We start from the raw sequence: 11,124 nt of genomic DNA on the forward strand, positions 1-11,124 counted from the left end.
ACAGATGTGCTCCCTGGCAATGGACCGGGTCAGTCAGTGGCGGGATTTACCACTGCCCCCTAGGCCAGACAAAGACACCCACTCAGGGATGCGTTCTTATACACAGGTACAAACACATTACACATCACTCCTGACGTATTGAAATGCAACCCCTCCATGCAGTAAGGTGCTGCCTCTCACCTTGGTTCGAACAAAATAACTCTAGCCATCATATTACCCTTTTGCCTGTCTTTAGGATGGGTCAGCCTGTTCCTTGTTATGTGTGGAATGTGCAAGTATCGGAGTGTTCTTGGTACCATCCTGGCACATCTTTATATCTCTAGTGTTCAGTACCTCTTAGGTATGTGTATTTTTGCAACATCAGCCCTTTCCTTGCCAGCTTCTGTGAGCAGGGCCTGCCTCTGACTCACAGCTTTACGTTAACAAAGTCTTGACCATTACTTTAGTTCAGGCCTTAGGCCTAATACCGGGCCTCTGATATAAGAGTTTATGTTTCAGGGCCTCATCTTACTACACCCACATAGACGAAGTTTCTGCCTGACCCCACCCATCACTTGGTGCTTGGCTTATGTTCTGAGGCAGGGCAGTTGATATCGCTCTTGTTTTAATCCTATCTGCATGTAGCTGCTGGTGTTCTCATTATCCAGATACATGTCTAATCCTTTTTGAATCCTACTTAAGCCTTTCCCTCAATGATTGTTGTGGCAGTGAGGTTAGTTGGGCAGAAGACAGTTGTGGTTTTTATTTTTGACTGTCATCTTTTATGGACGTGGCAATTTGCCATTGAGGAAGGAGAAGCTGAGCAAGGTAGATCTCGCAGGAGATGCATGTTTATTAGTTAAGAATATGTACTAGTTTATGACATGCATTTCTAATGTACCCTTCAGGCTCGAATCTGGATAGACACCCAATATATTAAGTAGACAGCAGATTCCCCTAAAGTCCAATTTGCAAATGCACATGTCATTTCCCCCAAAAGAAAGTGTGTCCCCGGAAATCTCACTTCAAGGTGAATTTAAGGATATGGGCCCAGTGGGGAAGTGACCCAGTGTGCCATTCATGTGGAAAGGCTGGAATGGGCAGAAAGGCAGCTGGAGGGGCAGGAAGAACAGAGTTGTGACAGCTGGAGCTGTAGGCCAGTCCCAGGGAGAACATGCAGCCCCTCCCTCAGTCCGCACCACAGTCAGGGCTGAACAGACTCTCTTCTGCACTCACCTAAGGAAGGAAGGGTTCCTCCAGCTCAGATACCTCCCCAAGAGCCGAGGCCTGGGTGATCAAAGTAGCCCTTGCAATGACTTGTGAGCAGCCCACAAAATCCAAACTCTACTTCCTATAACTTATTGGGAGGTGTTAAGGCCAGAAAGGACTATCATGATCATCCAGTCTGACCTCCTGCATAACACAGGCCAGAGATTCTCTCCTACAATTTCTGCATCCAGCCCTTAACTTCTTGTTGAGCCTTAGCAGATCTCTAGTCGTTACTTAAAGACTTCTGGGGATGGAGAATCCACCATGCCCCTAAGTCAATTATTCTAAAGCTTAATCACCCCCGCTGTTAAACATGTTCACCTTCTAGTTTACATTGTTCTAGCTTCAGCATCGAACCACTGGATCTTTGCTGCTAGATTAAAGAGCCAATTACTAGAAGAAATCTCTCCCCAGGTAGGTTGCTTCTGGCCATGTTCAATTCAGCTCTGAACCGTCTCTTGGATAAAGTAAGTTTCGTTAGTCTCTTTCACGGCAAGGCACGTTCTTCAGACAGATCATTCCTGTAGCTCTTTTCCAAACTCTTTCTAATTTGGCAGCTCCCTTTGAGAAGTGTAGACACCAGAACCAAACAGTATCCAGTAACAGTCTAACTAATGTCGTAGATAGACTTACTACCATCTCCCTGCTCCTACTTGATGGGCTCCAGTTTACATATCCAAGGATCACATATTCCCTCTTAGCTACAGACTTGCACTGGCATTCATGTTCAGTTGGTTATCTGCCATGACCTCTAAATCCTTTTCAATCACTGCCTTCCAAGATACTGTCTCCCATCTTATAACTTCCTGTCAAGGTGGTTAAACACTGGAATAAATTGCCTAAGGAGGTTGTGGAATCTCTATCATTGGAGGTTTTTAAGAGAAGGTTAGACAAACACCTGTCAGGAATGGTCTAGATAATACTTAGTCCTGCCATGAGTGCAGGGGACTGGACTAGCTGACTTCTCGAGGACCCTTCCAGTCCTACGATTCTGTAAGTCTGACCTACATTCTGTGTTGAAGTACACTTTGTTCAAATGAACGTACCTTACTAAACAATACAGATCAGTCTGCATAGTTGGCCTGTCCCCATCGTTATTCACCTCTCCACTAATTGTTGTGCTATCTGCAAATTTTACCAGCAGTGACTTTATATTTTCTGCCAGATCACTGATGCTGAAGAGCACTGGGCCAAGAACCAGTCACTGAGAATCCCTCTTAGAAACATGTCCACTATATAGGGTGACCAGATGTCCCAATTTTATTGGGACAGTCCCGATTTTGGGGTCTCTTTCTTATATAGGCTCCTATTACCCCCCACCCCCATCCCAATTTTTCACATTTGCTGTCTGGTCACCCTACCACTATATGATGATCTCCCACTTGCAGTTACCTTTAGTGATCTATCAGAACTTGGGCAGACTCTTGAGGGTCTCTGTTCACACACATTATAATGCTAACATCAACCCTGTTGTGTGTCCATGCAGTGTGAAATCCTGGGACTGAACATCGATCTCAATCAATGTAGCCAGGTCACTCACCCTGTCTCCTGGCCACGCCTCCTCCTCTCTTGCTGGGTTCTGCTCCTCTCTTTTCCTGTTCTGGAATCCTGGTTTCTTTCCCTTTCTCTGTTTCCGCATCCGTTTCACTGCAGGGGAGTTTCTCCCTCTCCCCTTAGTCCTTTCTTTCTGCGTGTTGTTTTCTCCCACTCTGGATACCTTCAATACCTACCTTCTTCTCTCACCTTTGTCACTTCCTTCCCCTCCCCCAGGCTGAATTTCTCCTTCAGTCTTCTTTTTTTAAATCATCCCTGATCCCTCCATCTCTTCCTCCTCCCCCCTCCCCCCAGTTTCTCCTTCCTTTCTCCACTGCCTGTTCCACACTAACACACACCCAGTGACCCAGGCACTCACCCACCTGCCTAATCCACCCTCTGCTACTTACTCCCTGCCCCCTCCTTTCACACCCACCGCTCACTGCATCTCCTCTCTCTCACTCATCCACCCACCCTACTGTCGCTCTCCCTCGGTACGCACAGGCACCACCACTCCCCCCTACACTCTGGGCTTGGCTTTGCTGACAGAGAGGTGTGGGTTTACTGCAGGTCACTAACATGGTTTGGTTTGCGGCAGGAGAGCTAACACGTGTTAGTTATCCTGCAGTAAAACCACAGTGGAGACGTGGTGCGGCAAACCAGTCCCAGGCGGGAGGAGAGTGCTGGCCTCGTCTAGCTACCTCCGGGAGTTGTTATCTCACTGTCGAACAAACGCACCCTCTCAGGCAGTGGAGGCAAAGTCTGGGCCCCGGCCCCTGTACACATATCTCCCCTTGCCTGCTCCACCCGGCCCCCACCCCATCGCTCCCTTGCCATTCGCCTCTCCCACATGCCTCCTACTATGCCCCCTCCCTCGGCCCCTGCCGCCCCCACCTCTCCGCAGGCTCTCCCCTTGCCCGTCCCACCCTACCCTTGCCCCACCACCCCCTCGCTCCCCTGCCATACGCCTCCCTCACTGCCCCCCACATGCCTCCTACTATGCCCCCTCCCTTGGCCCCTGCCGCCCCCACCTCTCCTCAGGCTCTCCCCTTGCCCGCCCCACCCTACCCTTGCCCCACCACCCCCTCGCTCCCCTGCCATACGCCTCCCTCACTGCCCCCCACATGCCTCCTACTATGCCCCCTCCCCCGGCCCCTGCTGCCCCCACCTCTCCTCAGGCTCCCTGCAGGCCCCCCATCCTGTGGGTCTGGCCAGGCCCCTCTCCAAAGCCCCCTTGGGTCCCCCACAGAAGCACTAGTGTGTGGGGAGGGGCAGTGGGGCTGCCCCCCCCCCCCCAGCAGGCCGGGACTGCAGCAGCATTGCTCCCCCCACTGCAGGGGGCGCCGCTCCACCAGGCCACGGCTCTAGGGAGCGATGGGTAGAGCGGTGCCAGGCCGGGTGGCGCTCTAGCCACATCTCTACGGTCCTGAGTGGGGTGGAGACGGCGCTCTAGGCGGGGTCTCTATGCTCCGGCTGGTTGCTAGGTGGGGCGGTTGCTAGGTGGGGCAGGGCCAGGCCTGTTGGCCAGACAGTCTAAGGCAAACTTCCCCTGGGGTGCAGGGGCAGGGCCATAGGGTGTCACAGCTGCCACCATGCTGAGCTTGTGGTTAGGGCCCTGGCTGGGGCGCAGGACTCCGGGGTCCTTTGTCCCTGCCTGACCCTGGGCAGCTCTCTCCGCCCATCTGTCACGGGGGCAGCAACGCTGCCCCGCCTGCCGGGGCCGCAAGGACAGAGCGTCCACACAGATTGCTGTCCAGAACTGTTGTTCCGCTTTAAATGTACACTCTGCCTTATTGCAAATTACATCTCAGGTGCAGACAAGCCCTCAGTAATGGAGAATCCACCAGCCACATGACTTGGGAAGCTGGGCCAATAGGTAATCACTCTCCTTAAAACAGTGGTTCTCAAACTTTTACTGGTGACCCCTTTCACAGAGCAAACCTCTGAGTATGACCCCCCTCCCCTTATAAATTAAAAACACTTTTTTATATATTTAACACCATTATAAATGCTGGAGGCAAAGCGGGATTTGAGGTGGAGGTTGACAGCTCGTGACCCCCATGTAATAACCTCACAAACCCCTGAGGGGTCCCAACCCCAGTTTGAGAACCCCTGTCTTAAAACATGTGCATCTCATTTGCAGCTGGAATTTATCTAGCTTCAGTTTTAAGCCATTAGATCTGGTTCTGCTGTTGTCTGCCACACTGCTGAAGAGCCCTCAACCATACAGGGAGAAGGCCTCTGCTGAAATCTATAGACTAGTATCCACTCACTGGACTTTCTTTGATAAGCCAAAGCGATTGAGTTTCTTTAGTCTCTCCCTAGAAAGCTGGTTCCCCAGATATCAGCTCGTTCTTGGGGCTCTTTTCTGAATCATTTCCCCCTTTTCAACAACCTTTTAAGTGTTGACACCAGAACTGGCCCAACTGTGAGGTTCAGATACTGCATTAGTGGGGGCCGTAGAAATACCTAGATAGATTTTTCAAGAGCAATGAATCTCAAGCTTTTCCATTTGAGACCCACAAGATCCCCATTCCTATTTAGCAATATGGATAGGGCAGGGTGGTATCAGTCCCTCCTGTCCCCCAGCTGGAGATTCCCCTCTCTAGGCCCCTGGCAGGGTAAACAGGAGTCACTCATTGTCAGCTCAGACAAGAGGGACCTGCTGGCCCTAGGCTGGCGTAGGGCTAAATCAGATGCAGAGGTGTAGAGACATCACTTCCACATTTTCAAATAGAAAAAGCTCCTAGGTGTCACTGCTGGTTATGCTGCCTGGACTCTGTACTCTGCTCCCAAGTGGGGCGACTCAGATTGTAGGATAGGGAATCAAGCAGCAAAAGACAGCAGGATTCTTCCCCTTCTTCAGCTTTTGTTTCAATCTTTAAGGTGCCCATGCTCTGCAAAGTAGCCCTGGGCTTGCTATTGTTTATTTGTATTGCCACAGTGGTTAGGCACCCCCCGCGTGGCCTAGGACCCTCCTTGCGTTAGGTGCTGTACAAACCCAGAACAAGAGTCCCTGTACATGAAAGCTCCGAAGAGAGGCCGAGCTGAAGCCCACCACTGTACTGCTTTTAAGCTTAGGGGAAGCATTTCACATTCTCGGCCCAGACTTGCTTGGGCTCCATCTGAGAGAGTGTTACCTAGTGGTGAGAGCAGCTCCCAGCCTGGGTAGTTATTACATTTTCCATGTGGATAAGAGCGGGCTCCTCCTCTCAGCACAGCTCCCTTTTATAGGCTTGGCAAGAGCTGCAGAATGCGATCTGGCTTTGGGACGCCTCATGAGCTCTGCGGGAACAGAGATTTTCTCCTTTGGGGGCACACAAACATGCAGCACTCAGGAAAAAGGCAAAGAACAGCAAAATTCCTGGACTCTTCTTTTAAAGTATTAATGTCAAAAGAGAGTTTCAGTGGGGTCTGGCCAATACCCCCCAGAATATGACTTCCCTTAAAAATTCCACCCCTTCGAGAAAGAGCCCCTGCTATTAAGAAGTCTGACATGCGCTCTTGAGGGATGCATCCAGCCCTCTGGTGTATAATCGCCCTCCCTCTTACCCCCCACCCCGTTCACTAGTAGTAGAAGGTCTTTGTGCAGGGACCTGTCTGGTCTGGCCCCTTCACTCTTGGATGCTGTAACCTGAGAAATGGTAATGGGCAGAGATCACAGGCATCTGAGGAGGAAAGACGCAAGCTACAGCTGAGGGGCTGCCATAGATTGAAGCCCCATAACCACAGCTGGGGAAGATGCTGCTCAGACCACTAAGGGGGCAGCTAGCAGAGAGAGGAAGGTGACAAATCTGCAGCCACACAGAGCCCGACATTCTACTAGGGGCGAGGAGGCTAAAACCGTGTGAGGAGAAGTAACTTCCTTCTCCTCAACCCCGCCCAGTGATATGTGCCCTTACAGTGGGGGTGGGGGGAGGGGAACTAGGTTAATACCCCCGAGGACCACTGTCCAGACCGCTGCTGGGCTGAAGCTGGGGATTGCAGCCTCATAAATGCAGAACCTTGACATCACAATCAGCCTGAGCTTCCCATTGGCTGCAGCAGCTGTTAATCAGCAGTGGAGCAATGTGATGGGCTGCTGAGGAGCTCCTGCCCCACCCTCCTTCCCCAAGCCAGCAGCAGGCATTGCAGGTGTGAAGTGAAAGAGGAGCCATTGGATTGCTGGGACCATGGTGCAGCTGGGGCCGTCTCTCCAGCAGCGATAAGGTACGGCCGAGGCAGAGCTGCAGCACGTGCAGAGCCCCATGGCAGGCCCTGGAGAGACCCTCGCTTAGAGCGAGCAGAAGGACACTCACGGTTAGGTTCCTTCGTCTAGCACAGGTGCACCCACTGCTCAGCGTCCCTGCAGCAGCTCCAGGGCCGAGAAGGGGACTGTTGTAGCAGTGTAGCTGGAACATCTGGGCTAAAGGCGTTAACATTACCCAGTCACTGTCCACCATCGAGTATGCAGAGACCTCAGCCTGCTCGGTACCATGGCCAACACACCCCTAAAAATCCCTTGAGCCTTTTATTAAAGATCCAGAAAAGCAGCATTTCAAATATTAAAATGAAAGCCTTATTTTACACCCTCCCTCTTTCCCCATAGTTGGGGAGAGGTGGTAGGAGGAAAGGCCCCAGATGTTTGACAGTCTTTTAGATGGTACCAAAGTCGGCAATAACTCTTCTTTGGGGGGAGAAGCTCTCTGAGATGAGCATCAGCTGGGGCTGCTGTTAAAATCTGATTTGGTTTCCTAGAAGACAAAACACACACAAGAGGGGAGGGAAACGAACAGCAGAGATGGACAATACAGCTTGTGTGTCCAGCTGTGATGGTCACTTGCAAGTTCACTACTGGGGGAAAAGAAAAGAAAATAAACAAACAATAAAAAAAAATATGAGGAGGTTAGTTAAAAGGTACAGCACTAAAAGTAAAATCCCTGCAAGCTGCGTGGAAACTTTTTAAAGAGACCATAATAGAGGCTCAACTTAAATGTATAACCCAAATTAAAAAAAATATAGTAAGAGAACCAAAAAAGAGCCACCGGGGCTAAACAAAGTAAAAGAAGCAGTGAGAGGCAAAAAGGCATCCTTTAAAAAGTGGAAGTTAAATCCTAGTGAGGAACATAGAAAAGAGCATAAACTCTGGCAAATGAAGTGTGAAAATATAATTAGGAAGGCCAAAAAAGAATTTGAAGAACAGCTAGCCAAAGACTCAAAAAGTAATAGCAAAAAACATTTTAAGTACATCAGACACAGGAAGCCTGCTAAACAATAAGTGGGGCCACTGGACAATCATTCAAGGATGATAAGACCATTGCAGAGAAACTAAATGAACACTTTGCATCATCTTCACAGTTGAGGATGTGAGGGAAATTCCTCAGATTTGTCACCTAAAAAGAATGGCTCAAGTTTGGGGTTTGTCCCAGACTGAGGTGTCATTAGAGGAAGTCTTGGAATAAATTGATAAACTAACCAGTAATAAGTCACCAGGACCAGATGGTATCACCCAAGAGTTCTGAAGGAACTCAAATGTGAAATTGCAGGACTACTAACTGTCTGTAACTTATTTAAATCAGCTTCTGTGCCAAATGACTGGAGGATAGCTAATGCGATGCCAATTTTTAAAAAGGGCTCCAGAGGTGATCCCGGCAAGCTTGACTTCAATACTGGGCAAACTGGTTGAAACTATAGTAAAGAACAAAATTGTCCAAGATATAGATGAACATAATGTGTTGGGGAATTGTCAACATGGTTTTTGTAACAGGAAATCATGCCTCACCAATCTACTAGAATTCTTTGAGGGGGGTCAACAAGCATGTGGACAAGGGGGATCCAGTGGAAACAAAGGGTAGGAATAAATGGTCTGTTTTCAGAATGGAGAGAGGTAAATAGTGGTGTCTCCCAGGGGTCTGTACTGGGACCGGTCCTATTCAACATATTCATAAATGATCTGGAGAAAGGGGTAAACAGTGAGATGGCAAAATTTGCCGACGATACAAAACTACTCAAGATAGTTAAGTCCAAAGCAGAATGCGAAGAGCTACAAAAGGATCTCACAAAACTGGGTGACTGGGCAACAAAATGGCAGATGAAATTCAATGTTGATAAATTCAAAGTAATGTACATTGGAAAACATAATCCCAACTATACATATAAAATGATGGGGTCTAAATTAGCTGTTACCACTCAAGAAAGATCTTGGAGTCATTGTGGATAGTTCTCTGAAAACATCCACTCAATGTGCAGCGGCAGTCAAAAAAGCTAACAGAACATTGGGAATCATTAAGAAAGGGAGAGATGATAAGACAGAAAATACATTGCCTCTATATAAATCCAAGGTACGCCCACGTCTTCAATACTGTGTGCAGATGTGGTCGCCCCATCTCAGAAAAGATATATTATAATTGGAAACGGTTCAGAAAAGGGCAACAAAAACAATTAGGGGTGTGGAACAGCTGCCGTATGAGGAGAGATTAATAAGACTGGGACTTTTCAGTTTGGAAAAGAGATGACTAAGGGGGGGATATGATAGAGGTCTATAAAATCATGACTGGTGTGGAGAGAGTGAATTGGGAAGTGTTATTTACTCCTTCTCATAACACAAGAGCTAAGGATCACCAAATGAAATTAAGAGGCAGCAGGTTTAAAACAAACAAAAGGAAGTATTTTTTCACACAACGCACAGCCAACCAGTGGGACTCCTTGCCAGGGGATGTTGTGAAGGCCAAGACTATAACAGGGTTCCAAAAAAGAACTAGATAAATTCATGGAGGATAGGTCCATCCATGGCTATTAGCCAGGATGGTGTCCCTAGCCTCTGTTTGCCAAAAGCTAGAAATGGGGGACAGCGGATGGATCACTTGATGACTCCCTGTTCTGTTCATTCCCTCTGGGGCACCTGGCATTGGCCACTGTCAGAAGACAGGACACTGGGCTGGATGGACCCAGTATGGCCGTTCTTATGACGACTTAGGGACAGTGTGTCTGCATCCACAACAGCCACATGTTTCCCTGGCCTCCCTCCACAACCGGGGCAGGGACCTCCCAGCTCTGGGCCCAAAGCCACCTGCCTCCTCATCCAGCTCCCTCCTTCATGCTGCTTGCAGGAGGGGGTCAGTAGCCATTGGTATATTGGTGCAAATTGGCATTATTAGCTGTACCGATGCCTAAACAGAGTGGTCATGTGACTACAGTACTGTAACCCCATCAGTCCTTGCCCCCAGCACCCCCTTCCTTTGGGCAGGACCCGCAGCTGCCCGCATCCCCAGTAAGGCACCTGTCATAGACTCACCATAGCAGAGCACCTCCTTGTGGTGAGAGCCAGCATCACAGTCCCTCTGCCTCTCCCTCCCAGCTCTGCAGTGAGTGCCCCTCCAGGGGATGTTGACAGTGCAGCTGGGGGAGTGCGTCCCACCCCAGGCAGACGCTAGCAGCCTAGCCAGGGGCAACACACGCTAGCTGTCTGGTCCGCGTACATGCCCAGGCCAGGGTGTCCATGTCACTTTGTCCACAGTGGATTGCCCCAGTACCTGCCCACGATGCTACCCCTGGAAACCCTGCTGGTTTTAGCATGCTAGCTTTAGCTGGGACGCACAGGCGCAGCTGCAGTGCAGATCCGCCCTCAGAGTCCTGCCCCGTCTGAGGTGACAACATCCCAACGCACAGGAATGAAAACACTCCCTCCCTCCCTCCACTCAGTCCTCCAACCCGCAAACTTCCTCCTCGCTCTGTTACCCCCACGGCTCTCTCCCCAGCACCTCCCAAGCCACCGACCCTCAGGGCTTCTCCCCCACAGGCTTTTCTCCTGCTTTAGGAGTCTCCTTCTCCCTGCAGAGACAGGCCCAGTGTACAGCCACCTGCCCAAACACCCCTTTGGGTTCCACTCCTAGAGAGAAAACTAGGACTCCTCACCCCAGGGCCCTCAGTCCTTCCTTTATAGGAACCAGCCAGGCTGGTTCTCCCCAGCCGGATCTAACCCATAATTAAGGGCTAATTGGACTTTCCTTTAACCCTCTCACTGCCAGTGTGGCTGGGGTTTATACACGCGTCGCAGTGTCTAGGACACTGTGGTTTGCTCTAACATACTATAATAACACTGCAGAGGGACGAGGACAGTGCAGAGGGGCGGGGTGAGGTGGGGCATATCAATGAGAGAGATGCCATTCGGGGGCTGCACCGAGTGGCAGGGGGGTGAGAGAGTCAGGGGTGGATTTCTGAACAGTGGCTGGGTTGAGGTCAGAACCTGTGTGAGTTGGACAGATGGACAAGGACTTGGGACAGACAGACCATGCAGGCTCTGTTTGGATGGAGCGGGTAAGAGAGGACAGAGGGATCTGGCCGAGGTTGTCTGCTCGAAGCGAG

Source organism: Malaclemys terrapin, chromosome 11, assembly GCF_027887155.1.
Source record: "Malaclemys terrapin pileata isolate rMalTer1 chromosome 11, rMalTer1.hap1, whole genome shotgun sequence".
Taxonomy (NCBI): Eukaryota; Metazoa; Chordata; order Testudines; family Emydidae; genus Malaclemys; species Malaclemys terrapin.